This window comes from Atractosteus spatula, assembly GCF_055471065.1.
Source record: "Atractosteus spatula isolate fAtrSpa1 chromosome 10 unlocalized genomic scaffold, fAtrSpa1.hap1 SUPER_10_unloc_15, whole genome shotgun sequence".
In the NCBI taxonomy this organism is placed as follows: Eukaryota; Metazoa; Chordata; class Actinopteri; order Semionotiformes; family Lepisosteidae; genus Atractosteus; species Atractosteus spatula.
Genome location: NW_028296618.1, coordinates 339615 through 360820, shown reverse-complemented (window position 1 = coordinate 360820; position 21206 = coordinate 339615). Strand labels below are relative to the sequence as shown.

The 21206-nt window shown below is 40.9% G+C and overlaps 2 non-coding genes across 2 annotated transcripts; both read right to left on the bottom strand.

Annotated features, from left to right (window-relative positions):
• Window positions 1–503: 503 nt before the first annotated feature.
• On the bottom strand, window positions 504–585 carry trnal-aag (transfer RNA leucine (anticodon AAG)). Its single transcript has one exon. It is a non-coding gene; the product is annotated as a tRNA-Leu (tRNA).
• A 2769-nt stretch (window positions 586–3354) lies between these two features.
• On the bottom strand, window positions 3355–3436 carry trnal-aag (transfer RNA leucine (anticodon AAG)). The gene has a single exon. It is a non-coding gene; the product is annotated as a tRNA-Leu (tRNA).
• Between the last annotated feature and the right edge of the window lie 17770 nt (window positions 3437–21206).

Sequence of the window (21206 nt, the reverse complement as noted above, 5' to 3'; positions counted from 1 at the left end):
AACTTTGTAACTGCAACCACAGGAAAAACAGCAAGAAGCAGGCTCCATTCCCCATTTAGATCTGTCGTGCGAGGCATGCTTCTTGAACGCATGAAGTAAATGCCACGATCGCTTTTGAACTTGGACAAAGTACTTCCAAAGGAGCGCTATGCGCAAAGATTTAACAAGCTCAACCCCCGCCAACGATTCGGTGTGAAGAAGCAGAACATTCAATTTTCACAGACAGAAGCGGCACACCAGCACAGCCAACATTAAAACGGAGGGCACACTACGATTTGCATTGACACAAAAGTGATCTGGGCAGACGTCGTTCCCTGCATAACGCAAAAAGTGGCAAAGCGCTTTTGGGGTGAGAGGACGCAAGAGGGTTTTGGTTTTGTGCCTTGATGTCAAGCTGAGAAAGTATCTTTAAACACTTTGCTTAGTTTCTCGAGAGACTGCCAAAAGGCAGTTCCCTCCCTTTCGTCTGAAGTCAGCTGAAAAGGGGTCGCAACAGAAGCACCTGGCAGCAGTGGGATTCGAACCCACGCCCCCAAAGAGACTGGAGCCTTAATCCAGCGCCTTAGACCGCTCGGCCACGCTACCCGCTGTGCGATGTCTCTTTGTCTCATTACTTGCTCGGAGGAGGTCGGGTGGGTTTTGCTCTTGTCACCCGACTTAGTGGCGTTATGACCGTTGAACCGACTGCACCTGCTTTTTCTGAGATGCTTCCCCTCTCATGGTGAGATCTCGACTTCTTTAACACCTCTGGATAAAGATCTTCTGTGGAGCAGGTTTCAGACCTCTGCGTACAGCACCCTTGATGTCATTTTATTTTTACAGCAGCCGCATCCGGAAAGTTGTGTCTTTTACGTTTTATTTGAACAACAAAACTACATACAATACAAACAAGAGCACATATAACGTATGAAGAAAATCATCAGGGGAACATGCTATAATACAATTACACTTTATGAAAAACGATTACACAAGGTAAATAAAGATAAGGTCCGCACAGCTTGTTCTTACATTTCGAAAGAGTCCGTAAATACCCCTTTACGTCTATTTTGAACTGTTCAAACGTAGGACTCTTCCCAGACCATTTCACTTTATACCACATTCCTAAACGAGGATGCATCTCCTGTTTTAGAACTATTTTGGCCATGTGGCTTATACAACACACCCACAGTATTCAAATGGTGGACTGCAGATCTGTGCTATAGTTCAGTCGAATTCAAAGGATCCAGCAATCGTACTGGATTTGACTGGGATTCTGAAATGTCTCTTGCAAAAGTATTCGGGTTTGCTTGAACCTTTGATAAAAAAAGTGATCTGATCTGAAACTACCCAGCTTACAATCTCTGAGGTAGTTGTCACTAAACTCGGACGTGATGTGGCACACATGTGCCGTGTGCCTTTACTTTTGTAAAAAACTGGTATCGGGAAAAGTTTCTTAATATTTCTTTTGATTAGCATGCAAGAAAATGTGATCATTACCTATGGAATTTCCCGCCAGCGTGGAGCTTGAATTCACAACCTTGAGATTCAGTGTTCAAGAGTCACAGAAGAGGTCGGCCTGGTCTTCAGTTTGCCAACGATAAGCTCCGGCAGTGCTCCTCTGTAAAGCAGATTGTTCGGATCGGTTATGTGGGACGGCACTTCGATACTAAGATCGTTTGCAGCACACGCATTGTTTCCCCCCTTCACGCAAAAAACATAGACGAAGGAAGCTCTCTTCTCTTGGGCTGCTGACTCCCTGATTTAAAGCGCTCTGGGTGCCAGCTAAGTCTCTAACAAGCACACTATAAAGACAGGAATTACACTTTGCTCACGTCACGCATGGAATGGCGAGGCTACTTGTTCCAATATTATCTAGTCACACCTCATATGGTGCCGATTCCTGGATTTCATTTAAGAAAGAGCACTGCAAACACCGTAAACAGTGCAAAACGTGTGATGAAAGAAGTCTTTTCCCCCCTTTGTCTAAAGCAGAACACAGCGGAGTCATGCCGAGGGTTGTGAGATCAAGATTTCAGTGGAGCACTGTCGTCTACGTCTTTAGCTACATGAGTTGGACATCCTCTTGTACACGGAAAGCAGATTGAGATCCTCTGACATGAAAAGTGCCAGATAAAAGCCATTTCTCATCCTTTCTCTTAGTGGTGGAGCTATCGCATGTAAATGAAGCAACTTGCAAGGCGAGCAGGCTCGGTGCACACCGAACGCAGATGTCTCAGAGCAGTTGAGACGTGTCCAAGTGGCCGTCAAAGGACGGCCCTTTGCCGGCGCCGTGGCTTAGTTGGCTAAAGCGCCTGTCTAGTAAACAGGAGATCCTGGGTCCGATTCCCAGCGGTGCCTTTCTTCCTGTCTTACTGTACAGAATTTATCCTTACGGGCAAATCCCATGCCTTTTAATTGAGGTGAATGCAAGTGTTCGTTTCCTTTCTGGAACAACTTGTTTTGAAAGAAATCTATACAGCTTGCGAAAGATGAAACACAAATCTTGCTTATCAGTGAAGAAGAGGTACTCCCAGCAGGCCAGCTAATACCAGCAGTGTTTTTTTTTCACCCTAACCCAGAGAATGGAGAAAAGCGAGGCGCCTGTGGCTCTGCAGTGTAATCAGTTCGCGAGTTCGGCGTTTAGCTGAAAGAGTGGTAAATGCAGCTCGCCCCAGCCCGTCCTTATTCTTTTAAAGAGGATAAAAAATTAACTTTGCCACCATTACTACCAGCTCTAAAAGACTGCCATGGGCACGGAAAAAAACACACTACAGATGACTTTTCTGGAACCGAAGCAGAGATTCCTTTTCGAACCAACTGATAAAGCTCAGCCAGTGAATACTGTTAACAGAATGTGAAAGCACGATCAACTTTGTAACTGCAACCACAGGAAAAACAGCAAGAAGCAGGCTCCATTCCCCATTTAAATCTGTCGTGCGAGGCATGCTTCTTGAACGCATGAAGTAAATGCCACGATCGCTTTTGAACTTGGACAAAGTACTTCCAAAGGAGCGCTATGCGCAAAGATTTAACAAGCTCAACCCCCGCCAACGATTCGGTGTGAAGAAGCAGAACATTCAATTTTCACAGACAGAAGCGGCACGCCAGCACAGCCAACATTAAAACGGAGGGCACACTACGATTTGCATTGACACAAAAGTGATCTGGGCAGACGTTGTTCCCTGCATAACACAAAAAGTGGCAAAGCGCTTTTGGGGTGAGAGGACGCAAGAACGTTTTTGTTTTGTGCCTTGATGTCAAGCTGAGAAAGTATCTTTAAACACGAGAAAAGCTTAGTTTCTCGAGAGACTGCCAAAAAGCAGTTCCCTCCCTTTCATCTGAAGTCAGCTGAAAGGGGGTCCTGACAGAAGCACCTGGCAGCGGTGGGATTCGAACCCACGCCTCCGAAGAGACTGGAACCTTAATCCAGCGCCTTTGACCGCTCGGCCACGCTACCCGCTGTGCGCTGTCTCTTTGTCTCATTACTTGCTCGGAGGAGGTCGGGTGGGTTTTGCTCTTGTCACCCGACTTAGTGGCGTTATGACCGTGGAACCGACTGCACCTGCTTTTTCTGAGATGCTTCCCCTCTCATGGTGAGATCTCGACTTCTTTAACACCTCTGGATAAAGATCTTCTGTGGAGCAGGTTTCAGACCTCTGCGTACAGCACCCTTGATGTCATTTTATTTTTACAGCAGCCGCATCCGGAAAGTTGAGTCTTTTACGTTTTATTTGAACAACAAAACTACATACAATACAAACAAGAGCACATATAACGTATCAAGAAAATCGTCAGGGGCACATGCTATAATACAATTACACTTTATGAAAAACGATTACACAAGGTAAATAAAGATAAGGTCCGCACAGCTTGTTCTTACATTTCGAAAGAGTCCGTAAATACCCCTTTACGTCTATTTTGAACTGTTCAAACGTAGGGCTCTTCCCAGACCATTTCACTTTATACCACATTCCTAAACAAGGATGCATCTCCTGTTTTAGAACTATTTTGGGTGGTATAGCTTATACAACACAGCTACAGTATTCTAATCGTGGACTGCAGATCTGTGCTATAGTTCAGTCGAATTCGAAGGATCCAGCAATCGTACTGGATTTGACTGCGATTCTGAAATGTCTCTTGCAAAGGTATTCGGGTTTGCTTGAACCTTTAAAAAAAAGTGATCTGAAACTACCCAGCTTACAATCTCTGAGGTAGTTGTCACTAAACTCGGACGTGATGTGCCGTGTGCCTTTACTTTTGTAAAAAACTGGTATTGGGAAAATTAAAGTCGAAACCCAAAACAGTTACATAATTAAGAGTAAATGCCTCCTAATAGCTAGCAAACGCTCCTAGTTAGTAAAGTTTTTTGTGTTCCTGCCTGTCACGCGGGAATCTGGGGTTTGATTACCGACGGGGAGACAGCTAGTTTTTTATGATCAGATTCCAATATTAATGCTGTGTGTGAGAGTTTACGTAACTTTCCTTTTCTCACATTTTCTGACGACTATTCCGAAGGAGCGCCCTGTCAACTCCTAATACTTTTAAAAAAAATCTACCTGCATGTTTGATTATTTTTGTTTTATTTAGAAAAAGTTCAATATTGATCATAACTAAAGAAAATAATGATCAGAAACAAAAACAAAATGTTGAAGATGCGACTCAATCTTGAATCAGAGCTGGGTGACACGGGCTTCTGTTCTGATATGGTTGTACGAGAAACAGGAGGAATCTTTTCTCTCCTATGGAGCATGAGCTGAATCAGGAATGAGACATTTCGTGTGTTTGTGCATATGTCAACGCATGACCTACATCGTAAAACTAAAACTAAATTAAAAACTAACATTAAGTTTTCAGAGACATTCATTTATATACAAACAAGAGATAGACAAAGCAATAATTCTACATTAACTTGTCCTGCACTGATCAGACTAATTGAAATGGTCTGATTCAGAGCCTGTGCAGCTCGTGCTAATACAACATTTTCCTTTGATTTCCTTTGAGTGACGTCAGTGTAAAACAGCTTTCCTTCTTGGGGAACAACGGTTGTGTTCCATATTTCTAATTATTTTGGTTTCAAGATAGCAATTTAGGATGAAACATAAAAGCCAGCTGGATAAAGCCGTTACACGTCATTTACAATGGTCTTTCAACTAATAGCCCGTGCAGGGATCAAACCCTCAGCTGTTGGTACGAGTTGCGTAAGGCTCTGCAACATGCAGATGAGAAACTAACCTCTGCTTCTTCATTATATACACAGTGAGCTATATATGCGGGCTTACTGCCCCCTACGGGCTCTGTATTTGATTGCGGTACAAGACCGGCCGTGGAGAAATGAAGTGAAGAGGGTGTGTTCATTAAAAGGCTCATAGCATCCCTGGATGGTCTCAAACCACCACCCTTTTGGTTAACAACCGAGCCACAAAGACTCATGTACAGCTTAACACTTCTCGGTCTCGGTGTAAGTGATACACTCCGTAAAATTTCTGGAGAATCATTTGTTTTTAAAGGAAAATCGCCAACAGATCAATTGGAGTTTTTTCATTCTATACTGCAATTTCTGAAGGGTACCCTGTGAAAATACGAGTTTTGACGAGAAGGGATGGACATATAAGGTCAGCAGGCTTGGGGAATTGGACCTTATGGTGAAGGCTGCGGGCTCGGCATCAGCAGAACCTGATCAATATCGGTTGACTCCAATATACTTTGACAACTTAACTTCTGGATTTAGAGACATTTACCTTAGTGTCGGTATACTAAGATGTTTTGGTAACGAGGAAGGAGGGACAAAGCAAATTGGCAGAATGTGTGCTATTTTGTTGACTACAAGTCCTCACATGCCAGAGGGTCAATATTAAAAAAAAACGTAACAGTATAATCTCTTGTACTTCACAATTTAACAGTGTCTGTTACATTGTGTCTCACACCTCAGTGTCAGAATTGTGAGACGAGTTTGTAATCAGGAGGGAGGGCCATAGCAATTCAGCAGAAATTGCATTCACCTTTTCCCAATGCATTCTCACATGCCATGCTCAGAGGGTCATATTTTTAAAATGGTATCATTAAATGTCCTGAAGTTCAGGATTTTGACAGTCTGTTATATTGTGTCTCACACCTTGATGTCAGAAATATGAGACGATTTTAAAATCAGGAGGGAGGGCCCTAGCAATATAGCAAACATTGCATTTACCATTTGACAATGTATTCTCTCATGCCATGTTCAGAGGGTCGTATTTAAAAAACGGTACAGTACAATGTTCTGAAGTTCAGGATTTTGATAGTCTTTTCCATTGTGTCTCTCACATCTGTGTCAGAATTTTTAGACATTTTTATAACCAGGAGGTAGGTTCGATCACCCTCTGCTCATCCTCAGTTAACCATATAGTCTCATATGCCATGTTCTAAATGTCCCATTTAAAACTGCTATATTAAAATTTCTTGTAAAATGCAAGAGTTTGAGACTTTTTATGATCAGAAGGCAAGGTCGTGGAAAATATGCAGAAAGTGCCAGTGAATTTACGTTTTGCCTTTGTCTTATTTACTCGTGGTATAACATGCCAGTTTGTTTTATTGTGAGTTGTGTTTCTGAAATGTGCTTCATACAAAAATGCAATTTGGACAGTCTCTACTTACATATTCCCCTTTACTGAGGAAATGTACAGTAATACATCCGGATAAGTATTTTTAAAAATGACTATTTAAATGACTCATTTAAAAATGAGCCATCTACAGGCGAAAGACGACATAACATCACAGCAGCAGCATTTAAGATGGAACGAAAAACGCAAAGCAGCAGCTGGCGAATAAGAAGCCAACTTCAGCCTCGTTAATGCAATAGCATTAGGTGAGGTGGAAAAATATTTCTTGCTCTGAATCTTAACATTTTTATAGGAGGTGTTCTAGGACTTCTTGCCTCAGAAAAAAAAACTGCCAGTACATCACTTATTTCTACTCCATCAATAGCAGCAGTGTTATCAGTACTGAGCCCTAAATGTAGGTCCTATCATCATATAAAAAGTCGAAAGTATCGACTGCATTCAACTGATAAAATGTATCTTCTATGAGAGTTATATCTTTATCCAAAATACATCGGAAACAAATTTGCACGTTTTTTGGGGGGGATCCTGAAGACTGAGACTCAAAACTTTTTTTTTCCTTCTTTCCAGGAGGAAGGATTATTCAGATGCAAACATTGTCCCAAAATCAATGTACTCTCCATTGATATTCAAATCCTCAAATTCTTCATCTGAACGTCGATATTGAAATATGATATCGTACAAATTGTGGTTTTCTTTTTAAAGCAAATTTTATGCTTTAAATTAAATAAATTTTATTGATTATGAATGTGCCGGAAATTTTTCAGTACTTTAGAGGGTTCTGCCATTTTAGATGTTATGCTGTTCCTGTCTGATTTATCAAATGTGTCATTTAAATCTCCAGTCATTTCTATATCAGTCTGAACGCCTTGCAGTAAAGATTGCAATTCATCCAAAAATGCCAAGTTTCCCACTGGTGATACATACAAGAAAATGAATGTATATTTTCCCCCCAAATCAACAAATTTAAAATCAAATACCTCCCTCATCTGCAGGTGGAGAGAATAATGTCAGAATAAATACAGGTTTAAAAGTCAGGAGCATTGATAGTCCTATTTTAAAATGACACTAAAATGCTCACAATATATTAAAAAGCTCTGTTAAATGCAAAAATAATAAAAAAAAATATTAAAACAAGGTAAAAAGAAATAATACACAGTTATAAAGCTCAGGAATTATCAATGTGAAGTTACAATGGGTTGATTGTGTTTCATGTGATTTAAAAAATAAAATGTTTGCAAAAAATCCACTTACAATATGCTAAAAATGGCAAGAATACTTAACCTTTTACTACCAGTGACATATTTAGCCAATGTCCGCCTGGAATTTCCTCCCCCTTAAACATTTGTTATATCTCTGCAGCAGAACATAGCAGGAGCCTGGTTCAGGTCTTAAATTGAAGCTAACCCCCTTGGCTTTGAGTGTGAATAGTCAAATTTCTTATATTTCTTAATGTGTCCACTCAGCAGACAAACATATGAAAAAAAAACAAAAAAAACAGCTGGCGAACATTTTTTTTTTGGTCTTCAGAGGTCAGATTTTTCAACTATATGCATGTCAAGGGCCTGGGAATGATTTGAAAACCTTGTTCTAGGTGGCTACTAGCTTGGATAAAAAATTGGGACAAATTGATCAATTAGAAAAAATTCTACATCATGTTTTGTGAAGACTGGACCTGGAATGAAATTTCACGCCTATAATAAAAAATCATAAAATATAGAAAATAATAAGAATAAAAACCATTGCAATTGCTATAAAAACCTTAAGACACTGCTAGAGAGCCTTTATCTGCTGTTATGCAATGAAAAAAAACCTCAGAGTTGCCTTCTGGTGTGAAAAAAAGGAGCACTGATAAGAAACTGATAAAAAAACTGATTGATTATCCCTTCTGAGTCAATGATTGACAGCTAAAAATGCAGCCTGAAGCTTCTAGAGGAAGTCTCACCCCCTAAGGGCTCTGAATGGCTGAAAATACAAAGAATGACAGCGGTTTTTACCAATCAAATCGCCTTATTTCTGGCGCTCGTTCTTCAAACATTTACTAAGTAATCAGTAACGTTTACTAGTCTCTAGCTCTTGAGATAAACTAGTCTGGGTTATTTTGGATATATATCATGCTCCAGAATAAGGTAAAAACATGGGATATATATATATATATTTGCTGGTTTTTGCTTTTGCGGTTTTGTTGGTAAAAATGTATGATATTGACATGCTGTGCTTGCCGGGTTGCCGTGTGTTTTTATTGGGATTCTGCTAGTTCATTAATTTATTGGTTTATTGCATAATAGTGTCATGTCTGTGGAAACAAACTTTATGGTTTTGTTGTGGTGATATTTGAGAATACGTGCATGTGAGAAAATTTGTGGAGCGGTTTCAAACAAACGTTGTTTATCTCGCGTTTATCTTAAAAATAAAAAGTGTCATCTGGGGAGACAGGAGTGGTCCTCGGTGACCGCGATCCGGGCTAAGTTAACAGGTGTGTAATTTAAAAAAAAATAAAACAAGTTAAAAATAAATACTAAATGGGTTTAACATTCAGGAATGTAATTGGTCAGATGCTTACGATAAGTGATGCTGGTGTTTCGTGTGATTTAGCGAATTCAAAAAAATATTAATTTTAAAAACGGCAAGAGCTCGTATGGAAAAAAAAAAGTTCGTAAGTATCTTTGTTACAACAGCCGCGCCAGAACTATTCAGATACTGTACATCAGAAAAGTACCTGAACTTGACTGGTTTATATTCAGTTATGTGCATTGGGAACGAAAGGGAGACTTAGATGGATTTTATTAGGGTTTTAGGAATCAGAAAATTTATTTTTACACGTTTATGCCTACGAGCAGAAATAACTTCCTGCTTTCAGCGCTTTTTTTGTTTCTGCTTGTAACCTCGAACAGAGAAACCCAGTACTGAATCACAGAAACACCCCGGAGTTTCTGTGTTTCTGGGATTTAAGAGGGATGTGTGCAGCGGTGTTACTAGTCTGGAAGGAGGAGACGCGCATTCCGCACGGGGAGCGTAGAGCAATGAGCCGCACCTGCTGCGCGCTGAGTCCTGTCCTATATAACCGCTGAGCACGGACACACAGTCTCCAGCCAGTGTTGGAGATTTATGATTTCAATGTTTTTTTTTCCTTTTGAGCAGAAGATGGATTTCTTCCTCTAGTTAAAGTTATTGGAGTTGTGGTTACTGTGCTAGACCGTCGGGAATAGCGCTTTTATTTATTTTTTATCAAGCAGTCTGCTGTATACTGTACGTGAAATAAAGATAAGAGTGCTTTCTTGATACTTCACAAGAGTATACATAATTCACGAGCTGTATTAAAAAAAATGAACTGGAAGAAAAGCAATAGGGCTGGAGTTTATAGACTGTGATGCAAATACGAGAGTAGGAGAGGAGGGGACTAGTTCAGGAGCACAACCGGCCCTCTCCTGCCCATTCTCCCACCAGGGTCTGTTGTAACCCAGTGTGAAATTCAGTGAAATTGCAGTTCAGCTTTTGATCACTCAGCTGCTTTTCCCTGGGAATATGGGGCAAATAAAGGAGATAGCAACCAGACTAGAGGGAGAGTTTTTATTCCCAAGGGATGACTTGTTTTACAACAGCAGACAACTTAAAGAAACAAAAACCTCTGTTCTGCTGCTCCAGGTTGGTTCCACTGGGAACAAGTGTGGCCAGGAGCTCATGAACAGTAATTAGGGGTTGTTTCCACAAGGGGGGCTGGAGTAAGTTAGATGTCAAGGGCAATAAAACTCATTAGACCTAATTGACCAGTTAAAGTGAGTTGTTCTGCTTTCTGCACAGAAACCAGTGCTCTCTTCTCAATGTGTGGGTGAGTCTCTCAGTGATATAACAGCTAGGCAGGACTGCCACTGTGGTCTATTTCATCACCTGTGACCCCATCTTCCAAAGACAATAGTCCAATCTAGCATAGAGTGTCCCGGACTGCTCCGTCAGTGACAGTGAGAGGTTTATCTTGTCTCTTGTTCCACCAGAATGTAACAAATAGTGACCCCTTAATGGAGGAAACTTTAGCTTTTGTAGGTAATTATACCACTTGACAATGTTACAGGTGTTGGGGGGGGGGGGGAACCCCTAGTGATCCCACAGTCTCACATAGACAATGGCCAGTCTACACAAACCTCCAGTCAACACAGCCCTGACCCCTGTTATGTCACCCAGGTCTACACTGTGAGACAATGATTATTTAGGAAAATTGTAAGGAATGCATTCCAAAGCAGTCAATGGAAGTATGGAATTAAAATAGTCAAGTCTTGATAAATAGAGTATATTATCTATTTATTATACCTTTACATTGTGACAAAAACAAATTTCAAGTCCATTATGAGCACACACAGCATATTAAAGATGGGTCTCTGCACTGTAAAGGAATCTCAGTTCACTTATAAAAACTTTAGCTAATAAACCTGAAATGTCATTTCTTTTACTGCTTGTTCTTTAAGGTACTAACTCATTGACATTATGTAGATTAAAATAAGACTATTCACAAAGAAAAAGCATTTATCACAAATGTATCATGCCAAATAAACTCTAGTAATCAAGAGCAATTAAGAAAAGGAAACAAAACCATCTTTTGAGGATGCCAGATAGAAATGTAAACACACACTCACACGTGGGGCCAATCTTACCAGAAATCAATTAACCCACCAATGATCTTGGACTGATGTCTGAAAACCAGAGCAAACAGTACAATATTAAGGTACTAAAGCTATTAGTAGAACAGATCTAGCTTCTCAACATAATACTTATGTCTGAACTTCATTGAATAGTGACACTTCAATCTTTCATATTCAATATTTTTCACAAAATCAACAGCTGAGAACAGACCGCCATATACCTTTATCCAGTGGTTTTCAGAGCAGAGACATCCGTGTGGGCAAGAGTTCTTTCCCTGAGGTCCACTGCACGTCAGCTAGCCACGTTCTGGCTGGGTCGTGTGTACTCCTGGGAACGTCGCCTGTAATGAATATTGGGGACTTTGTACAAATTAATAACGTGAGCATATTAATATGATTTGTGTTGAAGCCAAACATAGACAATCACTGTTAAAACTTGAATTCAACCTCCAGTGTCTGCTTTTGAAATGCTGATCATCACCCGTCTTCTGGCTTCTAGATGGACGTGTTAATGGATATTTCTTGTCTTCTTTTTTTTTCCCCCATATGCTCTTCTCTGTATCATTAAGTACTTCTGGGTCATTTCATGTACCTTGTGGCATCTTGGCTGATGGTGAATGGCAGGCAGCTGCTCTAAAAATAACATGCCTATTAATATGATGTTGAAGACAAAACCAAAACAAACAACTTTGTTTTGCACTTTACAATTTATCACAAGCTTGTCATATTTACAGTCATCAACTGATTTAGGCTGCTGTTCCTGTGAAAAATGTCCTTTGTTTAAGAAAGATTCAATTTAAAATCTTTAGGTTTTAAATATAAACCACTGGCAATGTGGTAATCACTTTTACAACTTTTAAGAAGTTGCAAGATATCTCTACAACTATGTTGTCCTTAACCTATTCAGAAACTACCACTAATATTGTAAGAAATTGTTCTCTAGACTCTAGATCTTGTGGGCTCTGTTCTCGATGAATTGGAAAGGTGTCGTTCATGAAGTCCAGTACTCTGTCGATCTCTCTCTTACCAAGAGACTACCCATCTAACGCTGCAGGAAACTCCAGTGCCTGGTCTGGGAATGCCGTGCTATTCAGATTCTGTCAATAAATTTCAAGAATGGTTCACCTTTTGGTTTACACTGTGGCATTTCTTTGCAGTAACAATTGAGTGGGATAGTTATCTGCCTTCTATACTCTTTTGAAAATCATGTATCTTTTTAGCAGTCCCATATCCTTTCCTTATATCCTTGCTGATGAGAATGAGAAATAATATTTTCAAGACATTAACACGAATATAATTTTTACATTAATTCCAAGGTACAAGAAAATGAATATCTTCAAAATATGCACTTTAATAAACTTACTTAGTTTCTTTTTTGGAAATGGTCAGTGAACCAACCACTCCAGAGCTTGTCCTTCAACCTTGAAATTATTTCCTGGAAATGCTGTAATCACAGAGGAGCTCTTCTCCCCTCAACAATGTCCCTTTTTGTCACAGACAGAATTATGACAGGCTGTTCGTTGATTATAAATGACTTTCTTACAGCCCTTACATTGTCTTTTCTCTTTGATGGATTTATCCATCTTCCAATTTGCCTCCTTATCCGGGAGGCAGGCTCAGTGTTTTTCACGAGCATCAATGCACAGTTTTTGTGCAGGTTCATCTGAAAAGAAAAGACATCTCATGTCTCCCTCTGTCATCTGTGAGCTTCAGCAGTTGTCTTTGTGATGACCTTGCCGTTGTAATCACACACCACCTCTCCCTTCTGGAAACACCTGGAAGTCACAAACTTCTTCCCCTTCACAGGATCGTCAGTGATGCTCAGGCCTTCCCAGATTTGATACTTTATCAACTTTTTAATTTGCATGTCATTTGGAGGCAGTCCTGTGTTGGGCTTCCACTTCTCAAGCACTTCAGACACTGTTGATACATTGGCTGACCAGTCCATCTATTCCATCTCCTTTCACAGCTGCTGACCTGGGCATTACAGCGCAATTTAGTGAAGTAAAGATGAAATGGCTGATAAAACACAAATAAAATGCAATTAAGGTACATTCCAGATTTTCTTAAATACTGTACATGATTGGAGCTATGCAGGTGGAGGTCTTTTGTTCGGTATTAACATGGATTTTAATTGGCTTCTATGAAAATTGGCCATGGTGTGAGTGAGTCCTGTGATGGACTGGTGTCACATTATGGGTGATACAGTACTTTGCATCCACTGCTTGCCAGGATGGTTCCAGTTCTACCACAACCCTGAATTGAGTGGATGGGTATATCAATGTAGCCATCAACTTGCATGTTCCTCTTCTTCACTCAATGCAAAGGAAGCCAGCTGTTGTTTGAGGTTTTGTGCTCTTTAACAGGAATTATGACCATTTTTGTGCCCACTTGTTGAAACAACACTTTCTTTGCACCCATTCCTCAACCTGTAATAGCGAGAAAATAAAAATGAATACACCAAACTGTAATAATTTGAACTGTAATTTCTTACTTTTGTTGTATGAAAGTATTCTTACTGTCATGTTCTTTACCACCCCGGGATGCTACAGGTGCTTCAGCTGGAGAAAGGCCTGCAGGTAATACAGTACAAGAAGCTGCTCAGGCAAGGTGATGTCTTGCCCAGTCTGTGCAACACATCTCTCTTTGCAACCATCAACACCTTCCAGCAATCCTTCGTACTTGGTTCTGGACTCTGCAACTGTCTATATCTGTGGGAGAAATTAATACTCATCAACTTTTTTTGTATTCAAATTAAAAGTACAACTGAAAGAAGTTTTAAAATGAAAATGACCTATTTTTAGTAATCTCTTGGCAACATTCTTACTGTTCTTCTTCTGAATATCCTTTAGGATACTTTGGAAGTTGATGATGAGGTTAGCCAGGCTGGGATCCTCTACTTTCACACTGATATCATTTAGGATGTAGCCCGGAAAATGGTTTATGTTCTTAATATAATTAGCAATGATTTGGTGAGACAGTCCAGTGGTCTTCATTTGGTTACAATAATTGTTGTTTTGGATAGGCCCTTTACAAAGTTTAAGGAAGATGCAGATGGATCCATAAAAACAGGAATCTGGAAATATTTTCTACCTGACAAATGTAGAGTCACTATGTTTATGGCTGAGATTTCACATGGGTGAATTTTAAGCTAAGGAGTAAAAACATGTGCTATGGAAATATCACTGCTCAATTTTAAATGCCTTTAAAAATAAATACCTCCTGAGAGCAATCTGCCACTTCAAGATCCTTGGTAAGGTCCTGTTTAAACCCAGCCAGGTGAGGAGCATCCAGGGAGTGCGTTCTGTCCAGTCCAGCCTGGGTCACCGTCTTCCTGAGAGCCTGCTGATGGCTTTTAAGAACTGGGGGACAGTAGGAATACAAAATACACATTTAACATTTTTACTTCTAAGACAAACTAGAATACAAGTATAAAACAAAAGATACATTTGGAAAAAATAGAAAGTTCTCCAGAACTCACATCTTCCCCTTCCTCTTCCACTTCAGTCTCTGGCATCTCTTCCTCCTGGACAGCAGCCTCTTGCTCAGGGCATCTGGACCACTGGTATATCATTTTAACATACCCTTACATAAAGGTAAAGGTTAGAAATGAAACAGAAGAAGCCTTATAAATTATAAATATCTTACCTTGCTGATGTGTCTTCAGGATTCCACATAAAACAGTCCATGGACTCCGCCAGTCTCACATTCTCACCACACATGAGCCCTATGCTCTTGTAATCCCCGACCTGCCCATTCCTCAGGTGATTCAACAAGTCCTTCCTGGCCTGGAGAAGGACCTTGCTGATCTCCTCTGCTGAGGCTCATTTCATACACACCCTCTTTAGGTGAAGAGGAAACTGGTCAAATGTCTTCAGGCAGGTCTTGCACACCAGATGAATCCTCATGGGTCTCTTTTGAAAATAAATAACTTTTGTGTAAAGGAACAAGTCAAGACTGTTTCAGTTTCTTAACCGAGCCTTAATTTTCTCTCCAATAGCTTCACCATATTGTTTATTGTATTTTTATCAGAATTATACCTTGCTCTAAAATAATGACTTTATAAAACAACTTAACTCTTACTTGGTGTTGTTCGCAGTCTTTCCAGTAGAAGTCATTGTAGAATTTAAAAACTGCTGTGATAATTTGATCTGCCCGAGTGTCCTTCCCTAACCCAGTATTGATAGCTTGTGTACTGTAGGGTCCAAAGGTGGTGTTCTGCAATTTCCTCCCATAATGTTTCTTTGATCAGTTGGAAGCAAGTGTGAAAGCTTCCTCCCAGTGGGGAAGCTCAAGATCCTCTAGTTGTATGACAGATTTTGCTCTTCGAGGATCTGCAGTGTGGTGTGAAGCCAATTTTTGGCATTGCTTACCAGCTTCAAATATGTGAGTTTGGGTGGCTTGGCAGGTTTTATGAGTTCCTCGGTCTTCCGTCGTAGGCTGGCAGGTGCTCGGTTCTCCCGTCCAATAAAACTGCTGTGTTTTGTAAATGGTGGACTGTTTGGATCATTTTGTAGATGATCCTGGTTCCTTGTTGGAAGGTATCCTGTCTGTTTGACATGTTTGTTGTGTAGGCAGTGTGGAGGGTGACCGTACGGTTGCGTGCGTTGTCAACTCTGGATTGATCCATACTTACCATTTAAATGCCTAAAGCTTCGTTGACACCATTAGGTTTCCACTGTTAGGCAGCTTTACCTCTGTAGAATCTGTGGCTCCATAGGAAGACAATCTTGCCTTTCTGTGTGTCGCTATGTTTCTGCCTGGGTCTTCTTCAGGCATTGTTCTGGGACACTGTGTCCATGCTGGCCTGTTTTTATCCTGTTTTGTAAGGGACAGTGTGTTGTAGTTGTAGGGGGCTAGTTTGTATCCTATGGTCTGTGTTCCTTCTGTACGTTTCTGTATGAGTAGGTGCAGTTTCAGTTGGTGAATGAGTTTCTGCTTTCCCTGGTGGGGATTATGCATGGACCATTAACATCTCAATAGGCAATCAGGGTCTTTTGTTTTCCTCCCTAGTAGGACTGTGCAAGCTGTGCGAGTTTCCATAGCTGATTGGTTTCAGTTATTCGTCTGTTTGTTGCGTGTTAGTATGGTGAAGAGTTCCAGTCCCTGTAGGATCTGGCTAGTTAGGAGAGGGGAACAAAGCTCCTTCTCCCAGATTTTATCCGAGAGGGGACCATCTGGCACAAGGTGAGCACTCTCCTTCCAACGACTAAAACCCTCCCGGTTTTTCTGATGTTCAGGTCTTGTGTAAAGAAGTCTTTTGATCCACTCCCTTTCCTTTTTCTTTGTTTCTATCTCTGTCCAGTTGGGGTTGCTTTCCAGTCCCGTGGTTCCTGATGTACCTGTGTTGTGTCAGCTGGGTTCGGATGGAGTTACCCGTTCCCCCCACATAGGTCACCCCGCACTTTTTGCACTGGATGCTGTAGATGGCGTTATTGATGTTTTCTGAGAGTGCCCTTTGCAACTGGAAGATTTCTTTAGTTTCTTTGTTTTGGATCATTGTTTTCTGTTATGAAATGTTTGGCTCTTGGTGTATATGATCTGTTTTGTACAGGTTTTAGCTTGCTTTGGACTAATTAATGCTGAAGGTTTTTGTTTTTTTCTGTGTGCAGATATGATTTTGTGCTCCCTTAGTATGTTTGTGTTTTCTAATATCATGGTTTTTGGTTGGTTTTTATGCTGAGTTGAGAATATGATGTGTTGAGGGGTATTTTTCTGTCATCTGGAGTTTTTCTATTTAGAAATGTTTGTGCCACATTTTTGAGGAAACTTTGTGTGTATCTTCTCTGGCATGAAGCTGGGAAGAGTGTGTATTTGGCTTCCTCAAAGTCTTGTTGTTGTGTACAGATTTTGTGGAAGTGTAGGAGTTGTGATTTTACCAGTCCTTTTAAAGTATGTTTTGGGTGGAAGCTATCCTTGTGCAGTAAGCCGTGTGAATGTGTCTTTGAAAAATACCTTGATGTCCAGTTTGTCTGTGTTGTTGAAGGAAGAAACCTTGTATGTGGTGGTGTCTAGGAAGTCTATCAGGCTACCATGCTTGGTGTATTTGAGTTTAATGGACCTGTGGTGTGTGTTGAGGGTGTTAATGATTTCTTGTAAGGCTTGATATGTGCTGCCTATATGTTTATTTTTTATATCTTTGCCCTGGGATGGACTGATGACCTTTCCAGGGTGTAGCCTCCCATGTGTCTATTTCTTGCCACGTTTTAAAGTGGAGTTACAATCTTACTATTTTTACAGTTTTAAATTGACATTTACAAATGTATATTGAAGCAGCTACCCACCTGAACTAAACTATGTCAGCATGTGTAGTCTGCAAAGGAACAAGTAATAGGTTTATTCCATACTGAAAAGAGAAGAGAGAAAACTCAATGTTTCGGCTGTGAAGCCTTCTTCAGGTGTGAGAAAGACAGGGCAGATTACAAAGATTAAATAGCACAGAAGAACAAAAGCTGGGAGAGGGGAGGAGGCAGGAGCAGCAGAGAGGCCACACAGGAAGTGCAAAATGGAGAGAGGTGAAGAAAGGTGTGAAGTCAAAACCTGCAAGAGAATAGAGAAGATTACATTAAAATAAGTCAGTCATTGAGAGATCCTGGCTATTTGAGGTGAAAAGAAAAACTATGGGCTTGGAGAAATCTTTAACCTTCCCAGCCCTAATATGTTCTCTGAAGCATTCTCCTAGTCTCCTTTCGGTTTCCCAAATGTAGATAGCTGGGCATTTTTTGCAAGAGATACAGTAAATGAGATACAGGATGTTGTCAGGGTTATCTGGAATTGTCCTGTGATGCCCTGAATGTCGTTAGATATGTATTTGCCAGTGATGCAGCGAGTGCTATTGCAGGGGAAGGTGCTGAGTGTGAGGGAGCTGTGAACAAGAAGCTTATGTGGTGGTCAGCGATAAGAGATGATTGGGCGGTCGGAAAAAAGAGTACCAATGGAGGGATCGTCCTGTAAAATGTAGTCATTGTTAATGATGGTCCTGGGGATAGAAATTGGGTTAGGGTGGTAGGGAAGCACCGAGGGAATGCAGTTGTGAGACTGGGAGTTCCTGATTGACTTGATGATCCGAGGGCTGTTTTTGGCCCGGGAGTAGAATAAAGCGACACCTTTCATCAAACATTTTGACAGGTACCACGCCCCCTTTTTCAGCCAATGGGAGGCCGCCATGGGCAGATGTCCTGCCCCCTTATCGGCCAATGGTGCAATGTTATGGGCGGATGTCCCGCCCCCTCGAGAGCCAATGGTGTGTCATAATGAGTGTTGTTGTCCCGCCTTCCACCCCTAGCAGCCCCAGGCCTCAGGGTCCAAATGCCCACCACCGCATCCCCTTCGATTTATAAATAAGTGTGTGAAAGAGCGTATTAGCAACGAGGGATGGAAGGTGATCATGTCTGCTGCAGGTTTGAATGCAATCTATTATAACCCTAGGGAATCGGCGGTGTGGGAAGTCTGGTGAGTGCCGCGAGTTTCTGGGATGTGAGCGCACGCACGCACGCACACACGCACACTGACTGACTGACTGACTGAGTAAAGTGTCACAGAAAGAACTCGCAGGACAAATAGCATGTGAAATGTGAACCACTTTATTTCATCAGTAGGTTTTAAATTACAGAAACATCCCAGTATACACTTTTAAACTTTTCACACACATTACAGACTACTGCTTGCAATCGCCAATTAAATGTTGGTGCAGAAAATTAGTTGTAGCTATCGCCCCAACATTGTTCAGAAACTCAGCAGCATCTGAAAAAGCATTCATAACGCCCTTTCTCTCGCCATTTCTATAGCCGTGAACACCGAACTGGGCGACCCTAACAGAGCAAATAAATTAGCCTGAGTGATCAGAGGGACGGTGTTACCACAGGTTCTATGTAAAATACGTTGTAGTTTTGGAATACACACCGCTGAATCCGCCAGGCTTCAGTTTCTGATCTGAAAACATCAGAATCGCAGTAATTTCACTCATGTTCTTTACATGCACATCTATCTCTTTAACAAATTCAAGGACATTAGCATTCAGTTAATTGATTTTTATTTCAAGCTTTGCAGAAAGAAGAGTGTAAAGCACTTTTTGTAAGAATTCTTACATATACATTCGAAATTTTTCATTCTTCTCACGATGGCACACCTGTGTCTGTAAAACAGAGTGAAAGCTCTATTCACATTGCGAGTATTTCACAGCCCTGGTTTTACATAGATCTTTTTTCTTTTCTGTAAAAATAAGTATAAATAAGTATAAAATAAGTTTTGCAACGCACCAAAAGTCACGTGTAGTATTTTTCCATCTACCTTTACAAGTAAGGAGCGTACATACTCATATGGCGAGCGGTCGTCAATTATTTTTCTCAGCAAGTGCTTTATACTCCGCTCAGTATCATCTGTAAAAGTATAGGCACCCAGGCCACTGGCGATGTACAGAACAGCCGATAAAATTCGGGCTAAACTGAGACACTTATAAATTTCTAATGCGGCAAACAACACATCTTTGTACTGTAACATGACCAGGGGAAGGGTCATTCATAACAGGTATTTTCGGAATGACCTACTTAAAATACTAGATATGGACCTTAGCAAAATGGCTGCCAAAAAGAATCAGCTGACCGGTACATGGAAAGGGTCTACCCTGAGAAACAATGAGACACAGCTGAGCCGCATCAGGAACCGAAATATAAGTGCCCTGGAGGCAGTGAACAGGGCGGAAGCCGATAAGGTGAATGCGGTTTGGAGGAAAAGAGAGGAAAGAGGTGTATGTTAAAGATCGGGCTAAAGAATAACGGACTACTGAAAGGAGAAAAGGTTTATGGTTTTTGGATTACGGACACTGGATAAGGATACATCGCGGATTGGCTTTATTACGGACTTTTGGAACTCGGATCGGATCAGGATTAAGGGAACGGATTACGGACTGTATTTGGAAGATAGTTGGAGGAAGAAAAGCCACGAAACTCAGGAAAGAAAAGTGTGGTGTGAGTACTACTTTCATTTACATAAACTTTCCCCCGGAGACACCACAGTACCCATCCGCGCACCCGACAACTAGGCATGTGTGACCCCGTTGACCTGGATGATTAATCAAACGGGCCGCGCATTCATCAACCACAACCCCCTTTAAACAATGGTTGAAGGTGCAACATACCACCGACTTTACAATCTGATCCATAGCATCGGGCTCATTAGAGCCATCGTTAGCTAAACTAGGTTGAACATCATCATTAATCACATTTTGGCGAACACACATGAACAGACACGAAACATTCAAGCTTGATGGTAGTTTGAAGATTGATGCGTCGACCTCTTCGTTATTCTATTAAAGGAAAAAAGAAAAGGAAGGCTTAACAAAATAAATAGGCATGCTTTTTACCTAAAATATTTACAATTGTAATGCCTCTTTTGTGTTAGAGTTTTTCGTTTGCTTCGAACTTGCTGTGGTTTAATATTTACCATTTGTAGCAACTCTTCATCAGTCGTTGACGGACCCCCAACACCTGAATCACCGTCAGAGTTCACATGACAGCCACTGTCACACACCACTGAGTGCTGGGTCAGCTTTTGCTAAAAAGAAGACAAAGTGTTGAAAACGAAATACGCTAAACGCAGATTGAAACGACAATTCCACTATCAGAAAAAATATTTTAGCAACCTACTTCTTCAGTTTGCATAGCAGAGGAATCCGATGATTCACTACTCAAAGAAGCCATCTTCGCAGCAGTCAATATCGGGGCCTGACAGCTCAGGTTTCACATTTCAAAACTGGCAAGTCGGCTAATTTAAGCATAAACTCCAAATTTGTAACCATGCCTACATAGCTCAAGACATTTTTCAAATGGTTGTGATGTTTTAGAACGCCCCACCATATCCCCCCGCCCCAAAATCACACGTGTTTTATCGAGAGTGAAAAGTAATCACGTTGAATTAAAATATGTAAGCTTATTTCAATGACAAATTCTCAACAACTTTTCAAAAGTTTGAAATGATTTTCCTCGTACCGTGAACGTAAAGT